Source organism: Triturus cristatus, chromosome 6 (genome assembly GCF_964204655.1).
Source record: "Triturus cristatus chromosome 6, aTriCri1.1, whole genome shotgun sequence".
Taxonomy (NCBI): domain Eukaryota; kingdom Metazoa; phylum Chordata; class Amphibia; order Caudata; family Salamandridae; genus Triturus; species Triturus cristatus.
Window position 1 is genome coordinate 1,685,821,977 of NC_140589.1, and position 26,084 is coordinate 1,685,848,060.

Sequence of the window (26,084 nt, forward strand, 5' to 3'; positions counted from 1 at the left end):
ACCCTCCCATGCATATTAGTGATCGCTCTCGCACACGCTGTGCTCAGTGTGCTAACTCTCCTGTGCCCAGCATTAGTAGGTTAAATATGCCTTTTGTAGGTAGTTGTCTCATGTGCCACAGCTGTGGTTGTTATGCAGAGCACTTGTAACTCTGCACTGCAGTGTTAACCCTCCCATGCATATTATGGATCTCTCTCGCACACACTGTGCTCAGTGTGCTAACTCTCCTGTGCATAGCTTAAGTAGCTTATAGATGCCTTTTGTTGGTTGGTGTCCCTTGTGCCACAGCTGTGGTTGTGTTATGCAGAGCATTGGTAATTCTGCACTGCAGTGTTAGCCCTCCCATGCATATTATTGTTCGCTCTTGCACGCACTGTGCTCAGTGTGCTAACTCTCCTGTGCACAGCATTAGTAGCTTATTGATGCCCTTTGTTGGTGGCTGTCCATGTGCCACAACTGTGGTTGTATAATGCCGAGCACTTGTAACTCTGCACTGCAGTGTTAACCCTCCCATGCATATTATTGATCTCTCTCGCACACACTGTGCTCAGTGTGCTAACTCTTCTGTGCACAGCTTAAGTAGCTTATAGATGCATTGTGTAGGTGGTTGTCCCATGTGCCACAGCTGTGGTTGTGTTATGCAGAGCACTTGTAACTACACTGCAGTGGTAGCCCTCCCATGCATATTATTGATCGCTCTCGCACACACTGTGCTCAGTGTGCTAACTCTCCAGTGCTAAGCCTTAGTAGTTTATAGATGCCTTTTTTTGGTGGTTGTCTCATGTGCCACAGCTGTGGTTGTGTTATGCAGAGCACTTATAACTCTGCACTGCAGTATTAGCCCTCCCATGCATATTATTGATAGCTCTCGCACACACTGTGCTCAGTGTGCTAACTCTTCTGTGCACAGCATTAGTAGCTTATAGATGCCTTTTGTTGGTGGCTGTCCATGTGCCTCAATTTTGGTTGTATTATGCAGAGCACTTGTAACTCTGCACTGCAGTGTTAACCCTCCCATGCATATTATGGATCTCTCTCGCGCACACACTGTGCTCAGTGTGCTAACTCTCCTGTGCACAGCTTAAGTAGCTTATAGATGCCTTTTGTTGGTTGGTGTCCCTTGTGCCACAGCTGTGGTTGTGTTATGCAGAGCATTGGTAATTCTGCACTGCAGTGTTAACCCTCCCATGCATATTATTGATCTCTCTCGCACACACTGTGCTCAGTGTGCTAACTCTTCGGTGCACAGCTTAAGTAGCTTATAGATGCATTTTGTAGGTGGTTGTCCCATGTGCCACAGCTGTGGTTGTGTTATGCAGAGCACTTGTAAATGCACTGCAGTGGTAGCCCTCCCATGCATATTATTGATCGCTCTCGCACAGACTGTGCTCAGTGTGCTAACTCTCCTGTGCACAGCATTAGTAGGTTATAGAAGACTTTTGTTGGTGGTTGTCCCATGTGCCACAGCTGTGGTTGTATTATGCAGAGGACTTGTAACTGCACTGCAGTGTTAGCCATCCCATGCATATTATTGATCGCTCTCACACACACACTGTGCTCAGTGTGCTAACTCTCCTGTGCACAGCATTAGTAGCTTATAGATGCCTTTTGTTGGTTGGTGTCCCTTGTGCCACAGCTGTGGTTGTGTTATGCAGAGCACTGGTAATTCTGCACTGCAGTGTTAGCGCTCCCATGCATATTATTGATAGCTCTCGCACACAGTGTGCTCAGTGTGCAAACTCTTCTGTGTACAGTAGCTCCCTCAGGGAGAGCACTGATAACTCTTCTGGGCACAGTATTGGTAGCCCTCCTGCGCACAGTGTTGGTGCCTCTGCAAGTAAAATATATTCTCGGTGTTTAGTATCTTCAACCACACTATTAGGCAGCGGCTAGCATGCACAGGGGAGCTTCTTGCCCTCTGCTCGCTGTCAAGTCTAATTACCTTCTATATGTCTCTGAGCACCCACAGAATTATTTTTTTTAGAATATAATTAACCTAAACATATTTTATTTTGTAGAATGTGTGGGTGGTTTATAATTAGGGCTCCTGGTTTTATGGTATTTATGTTTTTTGCCATTTCCGTCTGTATTTATCCATATTTATTTTTTGGGCATTTTATCTGTATTTATCCACATTTATTTTTGCCACAAGCAAAAGACGACGCCACAGCTAGTATTTTTCCACATTTATTTAAATTGACAATGCACGCATGCAAGGACATCATGCCAAAAACTATGAAAAAGAATTACTTTTAGAATTGGGTATTTGCTTATTGTTTCGGCTTTCCTCGGAGTTAAAAATGCAGAAACAAAGTAGCTTTAATAAAGCTTTCAAATTGTGTTTTGTCCAGTGAAGACAAATGGTGATTTTTAATTGTTTGATAACGTGCTTTTGCTCTGAAGAGTTACCATGACTTAAAGCCAGGCTTTTTATCGACCTAATAAGGATGAAAGGCTAAGTGGGCCCACCGGATTCAAAACTGTGGCCATGATACAGAGTGTGCTAATAATGACGTGGAAGTGCAACGGTAGATGGGCTTACCTTAAGTGTTAAACAGGAAGTGACATCAAGACCTTGCAGTAACTGGTGGGTGTGGAGAGTGCAACACACTGAAAGCAAGACACAGAAAGTGAAGACAGACACCTCGCATATAGTCCAGAATGGACTACAAACAACATATGTCACATGCTACACCAATTTAAGTTGCAGCACAGGTGTCTTAAGCTCTCTATTTTTGCCCTCAACCTCAGGGTGGGGAAAAAAATCTTAACAGCAGTATCACCCTTCGCTGCACAGTCTCACCATGTCAGAACTGAAGCATTTTTAATATTATATAGAACAAAGCCGTAGTTGTTGCTTATTTATCTTATGCACATAATTCAGCCTACCTCTGCTAAATGTGCCAATGTAGATTTTTTAATCCTCCTAAAGAATTTGTCACAACGTATTTAAAAGAGCATGAGTGAAAGGAGGCTCAGCCCTTCAAACCTCTATTATCGTCAATTCCTATCCTCATGATTATTGTGAAGTTTGTCAGCTCTCTTACCACACTTCTCATCCCAGCACAGCTATGCAAAACATGTATGGAGTTTACTTGTCTGGATTGAAAATGTTGTGAAATCTCTACACTCTCAATCACTACTGAGGGCCGTAGTAAACACTATAGTTGGTGATCCACTCGTAGTCAACTAGTAGTCATCTCGTGCAATTAGGAAATTTCAAATCAGTGTTCACACAACTCAGAATCCTAATTGAGACCACATAAATCCGTCAGTATAACTAACCATTGACAGGGGTATGAGAGGCAATGTAGTTGAAAGATCTACAGTATATCCATCAAGTGTAAATTAAATGAGTCCACGTCGTTGCTTGTATTCCTTAGTTGTTTTTATTCGTGATGTGCTCAAAGTTCAATACAGCCAACCCGTTTCGCCCAGACATGGGCTTCTTCAGGGCTGTAATATACATACTATGAATACAAACTATTTTAGTTACAACTCAAATGTGTAGTCTTCTATTAGTGAAGTGCAGCTACAAGGTGACTTCTTAATCCAGTGAGTAGTCAAGGTCTTCAAGTTTATTCAAAATGTCAGAGGTAGGACTCCTGTCTGACACCGAGCACAATTTTCTCTCAATCCAGAATCCCAGATACCCATGCATCTATCTTCTACAGAAGATACATAAGAAGCAACCCTTCCCTCCTGGACGTCCGATCATTTCAGGCATTGGCTCCATAACTGAAGCCATGTCCAACTTTGTCGACACCTTCCTACAGCCCTTAGTAACCAATCTACCATCTTATGTCCTGGATAGCACTGACATTTTGAATAAACTTGAAGACCTTGAGTGGAAGGACGGAATGTGGTTCGCCACGCTAGATGCGGTATCTCTGTACACCTGCATCAGGAAGGACCTCGGAAGAATAGCCACTGATTTCTTCATTGGCAAGAGACAGGCGACCCTGTTTGATCATAACACCATGCTTCTGACCATGATTGATCTCATCTTGGACAACAATTTTGTTTTGTTCAATCATACCTGGTACAAACAGGAGCAGGGCACTGCGATGGGATCCAAATTCGCTCCTTCATACGCGAACCTCTTTATGGGGTGGGTGGAGCATACCTATGCATGGTCACGAGCGGCCTCAGAATGGACTGGACATATCCAGTTCTGGGGCCGCTATATTGATGATATTATCATCATTAAGACTGGCACTGGACCTGAGCTGACAGAGTACTTCAATTTTCTCAATCAGAACACACTTAATGCCACCTTCACCATCGAGATGTCGTTATCAGCCATACACTTTCTTGACCTTGAACTATACGTCCTGGACAACAGAATACACAGTACCCTATATAGGAAAGACACTGCAGTAAATAGCATCTTACATTACACTAGCTCCCACCCAACATCTACAAAGAAGGCTATTTCTTATGGGGAAATGGTACGCATTCGTAGAAATTGTAGCGAAGATGACAAGTTTGAAACCCATACCACTCTCACTATGGACAGACTGCACAGGAGGGGATATGAACCAAGCGTTTTGCACTCCGCTAGGAACCGGGCTATGAAACTCAAGAGAGAAGACATACTCAAGTACAGTAGCAAGGTCAGCAAGATGTACAAAGAGAGACTCTAATTTATCACGGCACACTCTAGACTTAATCATGAGGTGTTCAAGATACTAGGTAAACACTGGCCACTACTTAAGGGGGCACCAGGAGTGAACAACATAATTTCTCAGAAACCTTCCATGACTTTCAGGAAAAGTAGAACCATCAGGGACAGTTTGTGCCCCAGCTATACAGTATCAAAAACACCTCTAAAACAGAGCTGGCTACACAAACCTCTGGGATTCTACACTTGCAGTTCCTGCAACGTTTGTAATCTAGGGTGCAATAAAACCACCACCTTTAGATACAACACTTGCACACATCACAAGATACGTCACTTCATCAACTGTCTCACGAGCTTTGTGATATACATACTGGTATGTGGATGTAGTAAAATATATGTAGGCAGCACAGTGAGGCAACTCAAAACCCGCATACAGAACACCGCAGAGCAGTCATAAATGGGGACACTACATATGCCCTAGTCTCACACGAATGCAAGGATGGTGTAGACAGATCCAAATTTTGCTTTCATGGCATTGATGTGGTGCAGCCGGACAAAAGGGGTGGAAGCAGTATCTGAGAATGTTGTTACTGCTATATGTATTCCCACTCATAAGATACAATTGTGGACTTTATATGTGTTCTTTCATGTTCTCTCATTCAGCTATTAATGAGATCGCCTTTACCCCATCCAGTTACCTGCTCTTATTATCTTACCCCCTCTGTACAAAACAACAAGTAATATTAGTGCTGTTTATTTTGTAAATGTGGACTCCATATGGAATTGGAATAAGGCTATGCCTTTCACTAATTCAATGTTCATCTACACTTAAGTTTACCTTTGAGCACAGTTCTTTCGTAACACTATCTGCGACATTGTCACCTCAATATCCTCAAGTGTCCAGTCTGCTAAAGTAGCATATGGAACTAGAATGTTCACTAGAAGCTGTGAAGTATAAATATGTCCTAAAGAATTTTTTTTCCTAAATTAGGTATATCCTTTTCATTTTTCCAACTATACTTATGTCAACCAGAACGTTTAGGATGTCACACATGTCACCCTTTCTCTCAGTTCTCCCTCTATCCGCTTCCTGATTTGCTTACATTTATTAGCAAATAATCTCTCTCTTTTGCCGACTTGGCACTCGCCCCTAATTGTCCATTAAACTTCCTATATCCGCTCTGTGATCTGCTAACTTTTATTAGCAATGATTCTCTCTCTTTTGCCGTCTTGGCACTCGCCTCTAATCGTCCATTAAACTACCTATATACTGTTACTTCTTAGTACTAGTTTGCATGCTAACAAATGCCTGCAGTAGGCGCAAATGTTTTTTTTTTTTTTTTTTACGTGGCAACTTTACCCCTTACATGGCCCGTCTACCCGACAGGAGTGAGCATTAATTACAATGTCTCAATTCCGGCTTATTACTATGCAATGACGTTATTACGTTATTCCACCGCATCGGAATTCCCTACCCACTTAACATGGAAGACTGGGTGCTGGGGGTGACGGTCTAGTCTTCCTTCACTGGAAACTGACCCTCAACCCGGAAGTACCCTACCGGCACTAGCACATAAGAATGGCTTCCGAATACAGTATACGCCCACCCGCTACCTACGAGGACGAACCGGCGCTGTTGGCTCCCCGAACACGGAACACCACCTCTTAACCAAGTAAGACCCTAGACCGCTGCCTACACTAGAATCTCTATGGGTTACTTAAATCTGGTTACCGCTGCCCTCGAGGTACTTTTAATACCTTGCCTCGCTCCCACGTTTGTTTGCCGACTAGGGGCGAAGTTATTTTGGGAACGTTTCTTTTACCATCGACATAGATTTCATGAATTTCTTAACCGGGTTGTCACTGCCCTTAAGGTACATAGAAGACTTTGCCTCACATGCTTGCTAAATTGCTGACTTGGGTCTATTTAGCTTATTGTACTTTTGGGAACCTTTTTATCGTCTTAGCAATTACGTTTTCCTTATTCATCAAGCACGCTAGGTGCTTGTCTACCTGGGGCTCCCAACTCTACTATCGTTATAGAAGTGGGACACCTGACAATTGCTCTCGGTTAGATTTGAAAGAAACCATGTAGAATGGCAAGTTGACGCCATATTACCTTAAAACCAGAATGGACTAAAATATTCTTTACTATTTGCGAACTTGCTGTTCCTATGTGTTTACATAAACGTGTTACTTTTCACACCAGGGTTTGCCATGCCGGTATATCTAACTTGCTTTTTTAGCCATTTCTGTACTTTTGTAGATATTCCTGCCCATCATACTTCTAAACTGCGTCACTTTCCTCCCAGATTTCGTTATCCCTACCACGGTTCAGCACAAAGGAGGCAGATTACAGTCTCCTCATAGAATCTGCTCAGTCATACCACTGAGTGGTCAGTGGCCTCCTTTGCGCTTTTATTATCATATACTATGAATGATCAGAACTTTATTCTGATGTAGCCTTTTCTCATACCACATTAGGTTTCTTTAACTCAGACTTTCCTAGTCACGGCACGGACCAGACCTATCGTTGACGCACATTTTGCTGGAGACGCTGCAACGTTTACTTGCCTTGGTAAGCGCTACCTCTGTGACTAAGACCTTTCTTTGCTCATTCTTGGGATATTTATGATCACCATTCCTTTTAGGTGGCACTATTCAAGGGCAGATGGCCCTCTGAACTCATTAGTCTTCATCTACCTTTAGCGAACACAGGTTCACTTTCCTTTTCACTCCCCTTTCTTTTGGACAAATGGGTCTCCTTCTTCCTTTCGTTTCATTCTTACTAACTATTCACTCATTAAGACATCACCCCTTCACCTCTATACAAGTCTCCTTCCTTCTTAGACACCTTTCAGTTCTATTTTTTCCACAAACTACTCACCGGATTAAGAAGTCACCTTTTAGCTGCACTTCACTAATAGAAAACCACGCATTTGAGTTGTAACTAAAATAGTTTGTATTCATTGTATGTATATTACAGCCCTGAAGAAGCCCATGTCTGTTCGAAACGCGTTGGCTGTATTGAACTTTGAGCACATCACGAATAAAAACAACTAAGGAATACAAGCAACAATGTGGACTCATTTCATTTATACTTGATGTATACACTGTAGATCTTTCAAATATATTGCCTCTCATACCCCTGTGAATGATATTGGGATTTATGGTCATATGGCAGCTGGCCATCTGAGGCGGGCAATAATTAAACTACTTTCTATGACTTGTCTTGGTGGTGCAGTCCTCTACAACCCAGCTGCTTGTTTCTTGTTTTAGTAAAGTATAACTTACCACCTTCATCCAAAATAATAAAAACTTTTAAAGTGTGACCGAAATTAATCTAGACTGACCTCTGGTGCGATGAACACACCACTGAAAGCATTAAAGAGCGCATCCACATTGAAACCGATACAAACCAAGATTCTCAACATATCTTTATCAATTAAAATATTTTATAACTCCTTTTCAGAAAATTCACCAGCTCTCTACTCAAGAAACAAAGAATTCGATCAGGGTGCTTGAAATCGGAGATTAGCCCTGCAGAAGTAAATAAACAAGCATGTGCACTACAAACGTAACACAAGGACAGATTCATTATTGGTAGGCACGGGGAGATTAAGTGACGTGTACACAATGTACTTGCACTGAAAGAACAACCTGGCCACAAACTCAGCCAACACTTCGGCCCTGACTGTGAAGCTGCCATCAAGCTTCACTTGGCTTTGAAGATGCAGTGGCTGAAGTGTTTGCAGAGTTTGTGGCCGGATTGTTCTTGCAGCCACACGTTGTTGCTGATTTAAATAATATAGCGTTAACTCGGCACGGAGGTATTGGAGCGCTTTACATTTTCCCACCAATTACGTAAGGACACATTAATTTTTGGTTTTCACGGTAATATTAAGTGACAGTTCACTGTGTACTGCACTTAAAGAGCAACCTGGCCACAAACTCGGCCAACACTCCGGCACTGACTGTGAAGTTGCCATCAAGCTTCAATTGGCTTTGAAGATGCAGTGGTAGGAGTGTTTGCAGAGTTTGTGGCTGGATTGTTCTTGCAGCCACACGTTGTCGCTGATTTAAATAATATAGCGTTAACTCGGCACGGAGGTATTGGAGCGCTTTACATTTTCCCACCAATTACGTAAGGACACATTAATTTTTGGTTTTCACGGTAATATTAAGTGACAGTTCACTGTGTACTGCACTTAAAGAGCAACCTGGCCACAAACTCGGCAAAGACTCCGGCCCTGACTGTGAAGTTGCCATCAAGCTTCAATTGGCTTTTAAGATGCAGTGGTAGGAGTGTTTGCAGAGTTTGTGGCTGGATTGTTCTTGCCGCCACACGTTGTTGCATATTTAAATAATATAGCGCGAACTCGGCACGGAGGTATTGGAGCGCTTTACCTTTCTGCACCAATTATGTAAGGACCCCCATTCATCTGTCCCCCGATAGTACATACGTCTGAAAAATACACTTACCTTTGCCTTTAAATGGCGACGGGCTGGCGCAGAGCTCACTCGAGTGGAGGAGCACCGGAGATGGCGAGAGAAGGGCTGGGGCAGCAACAAAAATGGAGACCGGGAGGCTCCTTCTGCACTCAGGGTGGGTACTGTGAAGGTAAAAGAAGGAGGAAGTAGGGGGTGACCCCCAAAATAAAGGGCAAAAGGTATGAGGTTGGGGCCAGATAAATGGTGACACGCCTACACAGTGACGCCTGGATCGAACCACGATTGGCTCAGGGGCACGGAAGCAGGTCAAAAAAGACCCTAATTTGAAGATATCTCCAGCAAATCACAAACTGTAAGGCCCTGCAGGTTAGGGTCGTGGCAAGTCAACTCAGCTGGAGCACGGGCGCACGCTAAATTTGCTAGTATTTTACCTCTTCTAAATATAAATACAGACAAAGAAAAATTAGTTTTCCGTCTGTATTTATTTGTAAATATCCATTTAAACGGAAAACCGGGAGCCCCATTTATAATGGAACTACACCTGTCCTACACCAACACAGATGTCTACCCAATGGAGAGTTAAGTTCTTTGTTCTGTCTGTTTCTGACTTCCCAAGGACGTCTCAGCGTCTTTCGTTAACCTCCTCTTCTTACTGTAGGTATACTTACTGTTCCTACTGTGTGTGTATGTATGTGATATATATGTGAGCAAGGGCCAGGAGGCCTGAAACGCGTAATGATCTGTGCACTTATCTTTATTTAATAAATTACAATATTTAGCACCGGCAATACAAGTTGTCCGTTCCTGTTTATGTGCGGGGATGCACATTTGGGGAGTAATTGGATATATATATATATATATATATATATATATATATAAAATCTACTGGCGGTCGCCAGTAGATAGTTATAGTTAGGACCGAGTTCCCATAGGAAATCTGAAAATTCTATTTTGAATAACTTGGGCGCCGGTTGACTTATCTTCGTGAAATTTTCAAAACTAATGGGGCGCTCCGCTCAGCTCCTACCCTGAAAGTCTCGGGTGATTCGTCAAGCGGGGGCTGAGAAAAAAGGGGGGTCCCAAAACGCGTTTTCCCCATGCATTTTCCCATAGGACCTTTAGTCGAAGGTACAGCCCGATCGGCTGAACAGAATTACTTGAAATTTGGCAAAGAGGAAGTCCTCAGGTCAGGCATGTGTCTTTTGCATATATGGTGTCAATCTGTTCAGTAGTTCCTGAGAAAATTGCAGTTAAAAGTACATAAATATCTATATGCGCGCACGGAGAGACCCTTCCTACTCCTGAGGCGGAAAGCCGGGAGATTTGTGCTGCTATTATTGTTTAATTGTGTTTTATTTGCTCGTTTTAAAACTCCTTCCTTCCCCCTGAGCACCTTTACCTGGGACTAGGCGCCCCCTGGAGCAGACGCGCAGCGGACTTTAGCGCTGTCACGTAGCTCAGGGTAACTTTGCTGCCATCTCCCCATCACGCACAAGCCACGCCCACTCTAGCGAGGCCATGCCCCCTCTCTGACGCATAAAACACCGCGCTGACTACGAGCGCGCCAGAGACCCTTCCTACTCCTGAGGCGGAAAGCCGGGAGATTTGTGCTGCTATTATTGTTTAATTGTGTTTTATTTGCTCGTTTTAAAACTCCTTCCTTCCCCCTGAGCACCTTTACCTGGGACTAGGCGCCCCCTGGAGCAGACGCGCAGCGGACTTTAGCGCTGTCACGTAGCTCAGGGTAACTTTGCCGCCATCTCCCCATCACGCACAAGCCATGCCCACTCTAGCGAGGCCACGCCCCCCTCTCTTCCTCCAGTCTCCTCATAATCATGTGCCTCCCAAGGACGCGCAGTGGACGAGCGCAGCGGGCGCGCCGTTTGCGCGCCGAAGGCGCGCCTAAGGCAAGCCCGTCTGCGCCCGTCCGCGCCTGGATGGGCCCAGGGACCAGGGACCAGGCAGAATGGAGAATTCATCAGGTACACCTCCCCTGAATTGCATTCTCTTCAGAACTCTGGTCTCCCTTCCCTTGATCCGATCACACATGCTCGTCTAAAGGCCAACAATATTTATCCTCACCATTACACGCAAGAGCCATCTTCTACCTCACCTCAAAGCCCTAAACCCACTAAGCCCCCCCCTAGCCCCAATGTTCTGACCCTCCGCTGTCTTTATCTTAATACCAGATCCCTGGTTAAACATCAACTAGATATTTTTCTACTACTTAAGTCGGACAGACCAGACATACTATTCGTCTCCGAAACATGGCTCACTGCAGATTCCTTGCCAGACATTCTCACTGCCCTACCAGCAGATTACTACATCCTGTCAGTAAACAGAAAATCAGGAAAATCTGGAGGAGGCGTCGCCGCCATCATCCATAAAGACCATACGTTCACCACTCTACCTCCTCTAGACTTATCAGATACTGAAAACTTAGTCATCAAATCTGATACTGACATAGGAACCATGGTGTTAGTACTGATCTACCGGCCACCTACATCCATGCCTTCCTTCCCTGTCTCCCTATCTGAGCAATTGGCCGGCTTAGTCGTTGATTATGACAAGGTCATGGTAATAGGGGATCTCAACTATTGGTACAATAATTTGGAAGTCGGACCTCATGCTACAGAACTTTTCGAGCTCCTCTCTAATCTAAACTTCCGTCAACACGTCTTGATCCCCACCCATGAAAAAGGACATATCTTAGACCACATTTGGTCTCATAATATCCCTACCTCCAGCCCCATGGCCTCACCATGCATATGGTCTGACCACCACCTATTGAAATTTTCCATCACCTCTCAGGGCAACCCCAAAAATCATGTGCCCTCGGGAGGGTTAGCCAGGAAATGGAGATCTCTAAACTTCCAAGATTTCCTATCCACCCTGACTAACTCCATCCCTACCCCGGCCCCTGATATCAACTCGATGGATAAAGCACACACTGAGTGGCTTCTCTCTGCATGCAACGAACATGCTCCCTTAACCAGGTTTTCCCGCGCCCGTCGCATGGACGCCCACAGGTGGTTCTCAGGTGACTTAAAAAAACAAAAAGTAGAACTCCGCCAACTAGAGAGGAAGTGGAGGCACGGCTACCATGACAAAGATAGATCATCATATACGACAGGCCGCAAAAACTACAAGAGCGCTATCTTATATGCCAAAGCAGCTTTTTTCTCAGAAAAAATCTCTAACGCTCAAAACAAATCGAGGGAAATCTTCAGAGTCGTAAACGACTTGTGTAACGATTCCAGAACCTCTCCCTCTCAGCCACCATCCCAAATGATGTGCAACCGGCTCAACGATTTCTTCAAGGAGAAGATCGACATCATAAAAAATAGTATTCATACTAACCATATCATGGCAGCCTATTCGGACATTAGCAGAAACCCATACATACTTCAGGATATCCCTCCCATCAATCCACCCAAATTGCTGGAACTGATGAACCGTGTAAAATCTGGTTCCCCCAATGATCCCTGCCCTCCGCATATATTGAAGGAAGTTTACACTGCACTTCCTCAAGGCATACTTCCCCTTCTGAACACCTCCCTATTACGAGGAATAGTCCCCAACTTATTTAAAAATGCTACCCTAGTCCCTCTAATTAAGAAACCGGGTGCCGATCTCTCCAATCTTTCCAATTACCGCCCCATATCCCTTCTCCCTTACGGCGCCAAGCTGCTTGAAGCCCATGTAACCAGCTGCATATCCAACTTCATAGAGACATCCGACTACCTGGAGTCTAACCAAGCCAGGTTCCGCCAGGCACACTCCACCGAGGCGGTGATCCTCGCTGTCCAGAATACCCTAAGGACCAACGCCGATAATGGAATCCACCAAGCCCTCGTACTCCTCGACTTGTCGGCCGCGTTCGACACGGTGGATCACACCATCTTATTACACCGTGTCGAACAAGCCGGCCTTAGCGGCGCGGCTCTTGACTGGATTAAGTCCTTTCTGACGGACAGATCCCAGGCAGTAAAGCTGGAGAACTTTATGGCACCCAAACTTTCCACCACTTGCGGTGTCCCACAGGGCTCCTCATTATCTCCCCTCCTTTTTAACTTATATCTTAAACCGCTACTGCACTCCCTGAAAAACAGGAAAGTCACCATCTACAACTATGCGGATGACTTGCAGCTGGTATTCCCCCTCAACTCCACGGACTCCACTGAGGAATTCCAAACTACCATGCTGCACATCCAGAGCTGGATGGATCAGAACCATCTCAAGCTCAATCCAGGAAAAACTGAGCTTGTACTCCCCGGTAACAGCGCATTAAGCTGGGGCCCCCACTTCTGGCCGGCCTCGATGGGCACCCCTCCATCTCCCTCTCAGTCAGTGAAGAGCCTCGGGGTCACCCTCTGCTCCGACCTCTCACTAAAAACCCAGGTCGGAACAGTGATCTCTTCCTGTTTCTTTCAGTTAAGAAAGATCAAGAAAATTGCCCATCTGCTGACTCACTCTGCTCTCATTCAGGTGGTACTCGCCTTGGTCCTTTCGCGACTAGACTTTTCCAACTCCATCTACTTGGGCCTACCCCTCGCCCTTGCTAAACGCATGCAGATTGTTCAAAATCAAGCGGCCAGATTAATATTTAAGAGCAACCGCAGGAAGTCGGCCAAACCTCTGTTAGCCTCCCTTCATTGGCTCCCTATAGCCCAACGGATCACCTTTAAGGTAGGCTGCATAATCTTCAAAGCACTCCATGGAAAAAGTCCCAGGTTCGTCAATCAACTCATAAATAAATACGAACCGACCCGTGACCTTCGCTCTGCCCACCTGTCCTTCCTCACGCTGCCTACGTTAAAAAAGAAACGACTTGGTGGATCCCGTTTCGCCTACCTTGCCCCAAAAACCTGGAATTCCTTCCCCTTGTCTATTCGGAATTGTACTAAGCTGGCAGAGTTTAGGGGAGCTCTGAAGACCTGGTTATTCAAACAAGCGCACGGTTAGAGTATTGTTACCATCTATCTCTTCAGTTTACCATCTGTCTCACTTAGCGCCATGAAACCCCTGGGTGACCGTGCGCTTAACAAATTCCGAATAGCATAACATAACATAACGGTGCGCGCACCAAATATCCGCGAGCGTAATTCTGATTGGTGGTTAGATGTCAGTCAACATTCCAATCGGTCGAAATCAGGAAGTGTCGGACGCCATTTTGTGTGTGCCAGTGAAAAATAAAGGTGGAGAACGTGAAAAGGGGGCAGGGTAGAGAGTTCCTGACCGACTAGCCTTTGTCAGGGGGTCCCTGAAGGACCCCGAAGGGTGAAAAAAACATTTTATTTTTTTTCAAAAAATCGCGGGGTGCGCGCACCGTGAAAAACCCTTAAAAAAAACCAAACATTTTAAACTGTTTATAAGTTTATAGAAGATATTAACTATGCTGTTCAACTTTATCCAAATTAAAAAAAAAAGAGCTGAGCCATTCCATATTACAGGATACAGTCAATCTATAACTATATACATAGGTAGTTTATTGTAAAATAAATATATAAAAAATATAATAATACATACATAAATTAGCAAATTTAAAAACCTTACAAATTCACTAAAAAAACCATAGGTTTCACACACGTTATAGTTAGAAATTAGCATTTAAAAAACCTTGCAAATTCACTTAAACAACCATAGGTTTCACACACGTTATAGTTAGGAATTAGCATTTAAAAAACCTTGCAAATTCACTGAAAAAACCATAGGTTTCACACATGTTATAGTTAGCTGGACATTTCACTCGTACAAAACCATTGAAATTCCCCCGTTATAGTTAGTTCAGCTAACTATAACTCGCGCGACCGCAATCCACTGCTGATGACGTCACATATTACATCACTGTATTCACTAAGATACTGTTAATAAGTCAGTTATACAATTAATTTTACAAAAAAAACATCCATTTAGACACTTATTTACCCATTTATTCTTCCATTAACCTTTAGATATACATATATAAAAAATATTTATTTTTCAGAAAGACACATATTCACTGCATTATGTCATCAGTGATGTCATCAGTGATGTCATTTGAGATGTCATCAGTGATGTCACTGACCAAGTCATGAATGATGTAATTTGTGACGTCATCAGCAGTGGATTGCGGTCGCGCGAGTTATAGTTAGCTGAAGTAACTATAACGGGGGAATTTCAATGGTTTTGTACGAGTGAAATGTCCAGCTAACTATAACATGTGTGAAACTTATGGTTTTTTCAGTGAATATATATATATATATATATATATATATATATATATATATATATATATATATATATATATATATATATATATATATTTTTTTTTTTTTTTTAACCCCTCTTCCTCCAATGAACAGGGGCTGCATTACCGTCACTTTGCAGTTGAAAAAGTAGAGAAGTAGGTCTGAGGGCCCATGATTCGCAGGAGGAATCCTGCCTCCTTCATAGTGATGAGACGACATTTCTGCAAGTCATTGCCACCAGCTCTATGCAGGGGGCCACATGGATAAATCCGGCAAAACACAAAGAATTGGCCAAGTCGCATGAGACCGTGTGCACACAAAGTGTTCAATGCCAACTGGGTAATGAGACATCTGGCCCCAAGCACCATGTATGGTTTGCAAAACCCGGAAATTTAAAGCAACTTCAAATATGCACGTGATACCACTCCGCTATGTGACAGACCTTTGCTTTCTGCCAATGATGCACACAGTTTATTCGCACAGTGCAAACAGCACCGCAGGGACACTTCCCGCAAGGCCAGTCGGTACCAGCCTGTTTCTTAAACTTTGAATGCTCTGCGGCTGCCAAAGTGGTCGCAGAACATTGATACATTTTCTTGCACTTTGCAAGATTTGATCGAACTCCAATTTGCTATCTCATTTTCTTCGCAATTCGCAAGACTCCCAATACTGAAATTGTGATTTGTAAAGAAATTTGCACTTTGCAATCTTAAATTATGCATTGCATTTAATTTTCTACCTTCGAAAATCCTCCACTTTCTTCAACCTGGCCTTTTTTCAGATGAAAACCTATTAATACGTTGGACGCTGTTTTAAGGTACCTATGGATGAGACTTTATCTCTTTGCACAGATTAAGGCTCTTCTGTTCGGATCTTTCCATTTTAAGGACAGTCTGCAGCGCTACAGGAGGCATTAGTTGGCAGTGAGAATCGATTCTCTAGCCTCTGGTTTTAAACCTCTTTCAATGCTGTGTTTCTTTCCAGGTGCAGGCTCTGCGTAGCGCTACTTGCAGGAGGAGATTTGCATGCTAGGGAATGATAAATGCATGTTTTGCATCAGTGCTTGTGACATAAGTATATTGGCTAGACATTGGTTTATTTGAATAAAACAAATAGTATTTGCAGGTTTTAAGTGATGGCGGAGTTAGGAAATTGACATCCGCTGGAAGCTGAGAAAAAACTTATCAGATCCCTACATGCGACAGAGAACCCCTTATTTTTGCTTTTTTTAACCCTTTAGTGGTGAGCAGTGCGTGACACACCACTTACAGTGGAGGGTTTCTTACCTGACAAAAGTCAGAAAGGTGGTCAGCCTGTAGTCTTTGAGTCTTAAGGTCTCCAAACTCCAAAAAGTCCTTTGGTTTATACATTTTGTGCTTGCAGAAAGTAGCCCCCGCCCCCCGGTAATACTCCCTGCCTATATTGTGTATTGTACGCCGGAATTTATCTTTGTTGGCACTGGACGTTGTTTGGGGCCTGGCTGAGGGCAGTCCTGGAAGGATGGCTCAGTGAGGTAAATGCTCACCACTGTCAAAAAAACTGTTTTGAGTTCGAATCCTGGTGAGGCAAACTTAGCCTTTCGCGAATTGGCAAATTAAGCACCATTAATTGGGCAATGCTCGCATCTGCTGCTTGCATTAGATGGAAACAACAGAGGTGCAGTTAGCGCGCACATAAAACAGAAGTTATTAAAGTTTATGGCTGAGGGCTATAATGGTTGCTAAACCCCCAGACCTTGAGTAATAGGCTAAGGTGAGGGCCTGCAGCATGGGTGAGAGCCTTTAACAACCGGTATAGCTCGAGGCAGAAGGGAAACATTGAGGTTAGAACGTTCCACTCATTAGGGTAAAATGGTTTAAAATACAAAAAAAATAAAAACAAACATTGAAATGTTGAGCAAAAGATCTGTACCTGACATTATTGGCCGTGAGCCACTCCATTTTCTTCAATGGAGCTTTTAACATTTAAATTTTCCAATATCATTATTATAGCTGTAGGGCGTTGACGTCTTGAGGATCATTTGAGTTCTCAGCCTCTAGTAGCAAAATGATTATTGCCCTTCATAGCCCATCATCTATAGTTTTCTTGGTTCATAAAAAATCAAAATGTATGGAAAATGTGCAATAAATCCGCCTTACTATTAAAAAAACCCAACTATATTACCACATTAATGTACTGCCTCTTCTCTGCTTGAATATTTGTGTCTGTTTGCACCACCTTTCGTTTGCACCATAAACATTTGAAAACAGCTTCTGCATGTTGTTATTCCCCATTTAAAAGTGAATTGACGGTAATATCACAATTACTGGTTGCAGAAGAGGGTAAAGGAAATTACCAATATCTGTCAGAAGAAATCTAGATGAGGGTCTCAGCCTTAACCAAGGCATGGGAAATATGAAAGAACTGCATGGCACTATCGCGTGTACCATTGTGAAATGGTGAATATTAAAGCGATCACCAGCTGTACGGCAACCCTATAACCCTATCAGAAAAAGGGGTGGTGTCGTATAGGGTGATGGCCCTGAATGGTTTGGCATCTAGGGATCCAAACTTCACTTTTGTAAGCTGATATTGTGTAAATGGATATGCAATGGATTATGTATATATAAATGGGGGTATAACTGTTGGATAGACGTGTTGGTAGCAGTTGTCAGCATTGTTGTAAGGTACATAGCACATAGAGCGCTTTCGGTGAAGGCCCTTGCATACGGTACCCACCTTTATCCTATGGAATGGAATTTGTCCTGAAACGTCTGTGTGCTTTAAACATGGGCATGTATGTTTTTTTTCAGAACCACTGTACTCTTGGTTTTGATTCGATCTGAAAATAACAAGAGTATCTCAATCCAGTACTGGGTTTGTGTAGAGACACTGAGTGGTCTGCAGAATTACCTGAAATTACAGATACATTCAAGAAAATTACCCATGTTGTAGTCTTTTACTTTGTTATATACTGGATAATATTAGGAAATTACAAATATTTTTGTGCGCTTACGTCTATTTGGCATTGATAGCAACACTTCGGTGCTGAGTTTATGTACTTGAATGTTCACTTCATGATATTTACATATGGTGGTGTATGTCTGGCAGCCACAGGAGCACCTGTAGTAATCACTCGGGTGCAGGCTCCTGCTTCCTGTGGAATAGGATTGGTTTGAGAAAACCATAATGTTCCGAGTTTTGCGTCTTGGAAGGCAGGAGTTGCACGTGCAGTATTACTGCATTCTGCTGTTCAATAGGGATCAGTGACTTGATTTTGAAAACCGAAAACTAGTCAATTTTTCAAACATGGAATTAGTGTGGGTGAGCCAGAAAACACGTGGGAAGAGCCGAGCCAGAGGGTTGGCATGGCTCCAAGAGCCTAGGCAGGAGCCGAGCCCCCCCAAAATGTTGCCAGAGTGTGTGCACTATCACTGTTAATGCTCTAAGATTTGCACCTTTCTGCCTTTTCCTCACACCTTCAGACATTTACTTCTATTACCTCTCTCAAGCAGTCCTTTTTTGTTCTTCACTTCTTTTTCTCTCATGTTCTCCTCACCAGCCCAACACACTCTGACTCGGCCTCTCTAGATCTATTCTTTTCACTTTGTCCTTGTCTCTGATCTGATCTTTCCTCTCTTTCTCTTTGTACTCTGTCCCTTCCCGGAGTCATTCAGCGTTAAAAAGAAAGACTAAGGGGAGGAGCCTAGCGCGCAACCAAGATGGCCGCGTAGGTGCGAGGCTCCCGAGGACCTCCGCGACCTCCTACATATATCCTGACAATATCCTGTCCTAGATGAGGGGACTGTGTTGGTGAGCCCGAGCTGAGGTGGCACCCGCTTTCCGCTTCCAAATTGGACCTCGGACTCCGGCGGTAGCACCGACTGAGATTTGCGGCCTTCTCCACGCCGGACCCCGGATTGGAGCTGTGGGGTGATCCGGAGGCAAAGTGAACAACAGCGGCGGGCTGGGCGCGGCGGCTCGCGTACCCCGCACTTTCACTTTCGCTTTTGCACCCTCCTTGCTGTCTCGGCGAGGTTGGGTCGCGGGGCACTGTGGGGTGGTGTGGCCTCGTTGGGGTGCCCTGCCGGCCCGCCGGCTGTGACCTGCCCCGCGGCCCTGTGGTGACCCCCCCCCCGGATCCCGTGAACCGGCTTGCCCGCCCTTTACGACGTGCCTGGCACGGCCGTGGGACTGGAATCATGTCCACAAAGCAAGATGGAGATCGGGCAAAGGTGAAATCGGCCCGACGTGGCGCAGTCCACCAGTCTAACAGCATGGACCGCTATACCCTCCAGAAGGGATCTCCCGAGGTGCCGCGTAGGTCCCCTGAGGGCCCGACTGATGCTCCTGCTCTGCCCGCGGATCTGACCCTGCGGGATGTAATGGGCGCTATCGCTGAGATGAAGGCCTCGGTGGACCAGCGTTTTGATGCACTGGCGCAGAAAATTGACTCGGTCCTCGTGGATGTTGGCCTGGTAAGAGCCGATCTATCCAAGACTAATGACCGGGTCGATTCTTTGGCCCACACCACATCGGGCCTTACGACGGATGTGGCAGCCCTCCAAAAGGAGGTGCGCCGGCTCGGCCAGGCGAGCGCGCTGATGGATCGTCGCCTGGAGGATTCTGAGGGTCGGGCCTGGAGGAACAATGTCCGTATTCTCGGGGTGCCTGAGGGACGTGAGGAGGCGGCGGCGGATCTATTCGTGGAGGACTTGATTCTCACCCATCTCCAGCCCCGGGGGCTGAGTAAGTTCTTCGCGGTGGAGCGGGCCCACAGGGTTCCCGGGGGAAGGCCTAAGGCCGGAGCCCCTCCGAGGCCTCTCATCGCCCGGATTTTCAACTTTCGGGACAGAGACGCTATCCTGCAATCCTCCAGACTACAGGGGCCGGTCAGACTCGACAATATGGATATAAATTTTTATCCTGACTTCACCCCAGCGGTCCAAAAGCAGAGACTAAGCTTTCTTGGAGTCAAACGTCGTCTACGGGACCTAAATCTCAAGTATGCTATGCTTTTCCCGGCTAAGCTGCGGGTGGAGTTGGATGGCCGCACGCACTTTTTTGATCGTCCCGAAGCAGCCGGAGACTGGCTAGATACCTTGCCTGGGGATCGGGATCGGGGGGGGTGGGGGGGGAGCGGTTGGGGGAGAGGGCCCACCGGATCAGGACTGAGGGACTAATATTATGCCTCGCTCTGGACAAAATTGATGTCACTTTTGACTGTTCGTCTGTTCGAGTAAGTTTCCTCCTGTGGAGGTCGTGTGGGGTCTCTTGGGGGTTCTCCCTCCTCCTCTGGGGGTCTAGTTAGTTTCACCATCCATGGGGCGACAGGCACACTGCACTTTGGGGGGGCTGTTTGGGCTCATGCAGGGGTGCAGGGAGAGGGGAGTTCTGTTGGGGTGGGGGAGTTGGGGTTGGGTGTTGTTCGTTTTTACCACAAGGCAAACCCTTTTTTGTATTGTTTCTAAGGTGCTCTCCGGGGGACGACTGATGGCTCCTGTGTGTGATGGGGGGTAGGGATTTGACTTTGTTGTCTTGGAACGTTAATGGACTGGGGGATAGGATCAAACGAGGTGTGGTCCTGCAGTATTTGAAACGAATCTCCCCCGATGTAGTCTTCCTGCAGGAGACACACCTTATTGGAAACTCTTTTTGTGCCATGAATCGGCGTGGCTATCGTTTGGTGGCCCACTCGGGCTTCACGTCGGGCTCACGGGGTGTGGGCATTATGGTAAAGAACTCGCTCCCGTTGGAAATTGATGAGGTGCGCCATGATGATAGGGGACGCTATGCTGTTTTAGTGGGGAGAATGGAAGGCAAAGTAGTGGTCTTTGTATCAGTATACGTCCCACCGGGGCTACAGGCGACCACTTTTGCAGACCTGGGGCGCCTCCTCCTGGGCCTTCCGGGGGGACTCCTAGTGGTTGGGGGGGACTTCAATGCGGTGGTTTCTGGGACTCTGGATCGTCACCCCCCTAGGGACCTCCCCCGGGCGCAGGCGTGGCTATCCGGCCTCTTGGATACACTGGGATTGGTGGACTGCTGGCGCTTAAAACATCCCACGCAGCAGCAGTACACTTTCCACTCGGGGGCCCATGGTAGCCTCTCACGGCTTGATCATCTCCTTGTCCCGGCGGCCTATGCTGGGAGGGTGGGGGAGGTGCGCCATTTGGCGCGGGGTATCTCAGATCACTCCCCGCTCCTGTTCCATTTTGATGTCTTTCCGAGGGGTGAGGGCAGGGTAGTTCCAATCAATGCCTGGTACCTGCGCGACCCCACCATTCGCGCTGATGTGATTAAATCCTTGCAGCGATATTTTGATGAGAATGTGGGGTCCGTCCCTTCGGCTATCTCCCTGTGGGAAGCCTTCAAGACAGTTCTCAGAGGAGAGGCCCTGTCCCTTATTTCCCATGCCCGGAGGCGCGAGCGGGAGGAGGTTACCCGGGTGGAGGCCGAAATTGCTGAATTGGAGGGTGATTTGGAGGGCGGAGTGACGGATGCTGCACTACATGTCCTACAACTTAAGCAGGCGGCCTACAGGGCCCTCGTTACAGAGGCGGCCAGGGGCCTCAGTAGGGAGCAACAGGGGCGACTGTATGATGTGGGTTATAAGGCGGGCAAACTGATAGCGTGGTTGGATAAAAAGGAGAGAGTGAATCGTGTGGTCCCGCTGATTGAAAGGACGGATGGTGTGAGTGTAACCGAGCCAGAAGAAATTGTCTCCTGTTTCGCGGATTATTTCCGCGAGGTGTATTCTTCGGTCTCTCCTTGCTCGGAGGAGGACTCCCATTCCCTGCTTAGGGATATCGCGCTGCCCTCCCTCTCGGAGGAGGACAGGGTGTCGCTGGATGCCGCTCCTACATCCGAAGAAATTGCCCTCGCCATACGTTCGGTTGCCTCTGGCAAGGCCATGGGCCCGAATGGCATCCCTATCGAGCTGTATAAGTTGCGACCAGATGTACTGGCACCCCACCTCCGCGCGATGTTCCTGGCGGCCCACTCGCTGGGCTCCCTCCCGCCGGACCAGCGTCTGGCTACTATCGTGGTGATCCACAAGGAGGGGAGACCTCGGGACCGGGTTACATCCTATCGGCCTATCTCGCTCTTGAATGCGGAGCCCAAAATTCTCGCCAGGGTGCTGGCCAATCGGCTGGTCGGCGTGGTGGGCGATCTGGTCCACCAAGACCAGTCCGGCTTTATCCCCCATCGCAACACGGCCCTTAATCTGCGGCGCTTGCACGGGGTGCTCGCACGTGTCCCATTCGTGCGGGAGCCGGCCATTTTGGCGTCCTTAGACGCCACTATGGCGTTTGACACGCTTGAGTGGCCATACATTTGGGCGATGCTGGCGAAGTTTGGATTCGGCCCGGGCTTCATCAGTTGGGTCAAATTGTTGTATTCGGGCCCATTGGCGCAGGTGGTGGTGAATGGAAGAGTTTCGGCCCCATTCGAGCTGGGCCGGGGCACGCGACAGGGCTGCCCCTTGTCGCCGCTCCTGTTTGCGCTGGCCTTGGAGCCCCTGGCGGAGTGGCTGCGGTGGCATCCCTCCATCCGTGGTCTCCGTTGGACCCCCGAGTATGAGGACCGTGTGTCCCTATACGCTGACGACATCCTTTTGTACCTAGCCTCCCCACGTAAGTCACTCATAGTCCTGGTTGATGTTTTACGTTCATTCGGCCGGAACTCAGGCCTTGTCATCAACTGGGCTAAATCATGTGTGTATGTGCTCTCTGGGGAGGCTCCTGTCCTCCCGCGGGGTTGTCCGATTCAGATTGCCTCTCAGGGGTTTCGATACCTGGGTGTCTACATTGCTCTGGACCCAGAGGCCCGCTACGAGCGGAACTTGCTTCCCCCCCTCCAGCGCTTGAAGGAGGACGTCGTGCGCTGGCGGCGCCTGCCGCTATCGCCGCTCGGCCGGGCGGCGTTGTTTAAGATGATATCGTTGCCACGTTTCTTATACGCTCTCCAGAACACTATGGACCCAGTCCCGGCGCGCTACTTCCGTGAGGTGGAGAGTCTACAGCGCCGCCTGTTCTGGGACGGGAGGCCGCGCATTGCCCTGGCGAAGTTGACGCTCCCATGGTATGACGGGGGGATTGCCCTCCCGGATATTAAACGGTATTACTGGGCCTCCCAGCTAGCTGCAATTAACCATGGCCTCTACGGGCCCGCCTTGAACCCGGCATTTGAGATGGACAAGATGCTACTGCCCGGTGGCGACTACAATCGAGCGCTCTATTCTGGCGCGCCCGACGCTCGCTTGACGGGACCTACGCGTGTCATGGTCAGAGTATGGCATGCGGCTAATGCAGCTATGGGGTGGAAGGACCGTTTGACCCGGGCGTCACCGCTGTATGCGTCTGAGAAGTTGGGCTCTCTCTGGACCTCGAAGGGCTTCGAGAAATGGGACATGATCGGCATCAGTAAAGCGGGGGATCTCTGGTCGAGGGGAGGACTTAAAACATTCGAGATGCTGCAGACGGAGTTTCAGTTGCAGGGCAGTGAATACTTTCGGTACCTGCAGGTCCGTCATGCACTGGGCTCCGTCTTCCCAGACGTCGCCTCCATCCCGGAGTCTTCCCCCCTGGAGGATAGAGTGCTGGACGGCCACGTCCCAGACAGTACGATCTCCCTTATTTATAAAAAACTGATTAATGATCGCTCGGGCTTGCTGATTGGCCTTCGCGAGGCTTGGGTTGCCGACGGTCTGGAGTTGGACGATGAGGACTGGATCTCCGCGGTGGCCTCTCCGAAGGAGGTGGCTATACCGGCTCGCCTTCGCTTCGTCCAGCTTAAAATACTCCACCGGGTCTACATGACGGGGCCAAGGCTTCAGCGTATGGGCTATACTGAGGATGGATTGTGTAAGCGTGGTTGTGGTGCCTTGGCGACCTTCCTGCATATTTTATGGGAATGCCCGAAGGTGGAGCGATTCTGGCGTGGTGTGCACGAGGTCCTGCGAGTGGTTACGCGTGTTGCGCTGCTGCCTGAAGCGAGGAGATACCTGTTGAATGTGTGGGAACCAACTGACTACTCGGCTCCGCAAACGTGGTGGGTGACTCTGGGATATATGATTGCTAAGCGTGATATTGCGCAACTGTGGGGATCCCAGAACCCCCCGGCGGTGTCGGCCTGGAAAGAACACATGGACTGGTGCATGTTTCGAGAAAAGGTGGTGTATGTGGCGAGGGGTAAGCCTGGGACATGGGTGAAAGTGTGGGGCCCCTGGAACGCCTACCGTGGGAGTATTTGTGCGCCACCGTTGCTGCCTGCTGCCTCACCAGCCCCGTCCCCTTAGCTGACTCCTTCCCCCAGCCCCGGGCACAGGGTTCCCCCAGTCCTCGCTCTGTTCCCCTTCCCCTCTTTGGACTCCTCTGGATAGTTGGGGTTCCCCATTTGGGGAGCACGTGCTGCTACTTTCGACTGTGGGTAGCCTTGTGGGTGTTGTTTTCTTGTTGTTTGTATAAAATGAAACCGTACTGTGGGGTACTATGGCTGTGGCCCATGATGTTGATAACTCCTGCTTATGCTCCTTTGTAACGCCAAGTGTTCTATGAACGTATGCCATATGATTCTGCCATTCCTAGCGGCCGGCCGGAAGGTTGTGGGCCCATATTTGTATATTCTTGAGATTTGTAATAAACGGTTTCAAAAAAAAAAAAAAAAAAAAAAGAAAGACTAAGCATTCCCGTAGGTGGAGGTGTAGTAGTCACAGAAGGTTCGCACTGCGACCTTGGGAGGGTCCTGTCTTGCTCAGAAGCAGCAGAGGCTGAGCATTTCTTCTTGCCCTGTATCCTTGGACAAAATCTCGCGTGAAGAGTCGGGGATGACACATTTTAGAATTCCAGAGTACAGTATGGCCTTAGCCTATGAAGAATTGATGCAGATGATCGCAATGTAAGGCACGTGGCATTACACCATGGTAAAAACATATAGTGCCAATATCGGCAACAGTTATCACAAAACACATAAGTACATAAATAAAACACACGACACTGAATGTAAGTGGAGAAATATTGCTGCAGGTTTATTAGCATAAGCAATATGCAAACATGGTGGGTTATCTTACGGGCGATCCCAGGGCAGGCCAGCCCCTATGCCGCCTGCCCGTCTGATAAGCCTAGAGTCACCATGGCAACGCCAACTGGTGTATACCAAATATTGGGAGGGTCCCCCCCTCCCATCTGTGGACCACCAGTCCACTTGCTTCACACGCCCCCCCGTGATGGGTGGGCGGAGCATACATGGCAGCCCCCGGTTGCTCAGACCCACAACTGCCTGTCGGATAGCGGGGCGCCGTCGTTCTTCCAGGGGACACGCTAACCATCCCTGGGTATCCTGGCTTAGCACCACGCGGTGCTGCTGCATGCTATACCCCTTGGTATGTGCAGACCCTGGATCGCCCTGTAACTCCTCCACAGCCTTGGGAGTGGCCACCGTCACTACCAGGGCCCCCCACCAAGGTACCACTACTATTTGCAACCCGCAGCTGCCAATGCTTCCCCAAGATCCAGTAAAATTAAATCCATGCCTAAAGTGGAGAGGTGAACCCCATCACCCTCCAGGCACCCTGTGGACTTGGCGTGCATAAGACGATGAAGCCAAGACCTCTTTGTTCTGCGCAACTGCGCATGGCCCCAGGTAGGCCTTTTTACCTCCCAGGTCCAGCCAAAACAAGTCTACGCCCAACCGGACCGGCGGCCAGCATGCACCATCAGGACAGGAGCCCCCATCCTTTCTAAACTCCCCCGTGGATTTTTGACTAAAATGACCTTAAACCTATAACTGGACGATGG

The 26,084-nt window shown here is 47.3% G+C and overlaps 1 protein-coding gene and 1 long non-coding RNA gene across 3 annotated transcripts in view; both read left to right on the top strand.

Moving 5' to 3' along the window:
• The window catches only part of FLVCR1 (FLVCR choline and heme transporter 1), a 136,053-nt gene that overhangs the window by 15,639 nt on the left and 94,330 nt on the right, over window positions 1-26,084 (top strand). The window lies entirely within an intron of this gene.
• LOC146821834 (uncharacterized) lies at window positions 6,210-7,202 on the top strand. Its single transcript, XR_014963199.1, has 3 exons — window positions 6,210-6,297; window positions 6,937-7,020; window positions 7,109-7,202. It is a non-coding gene; the product is annotated as an uncharacterized LOC146821834 (long non-coding RNA).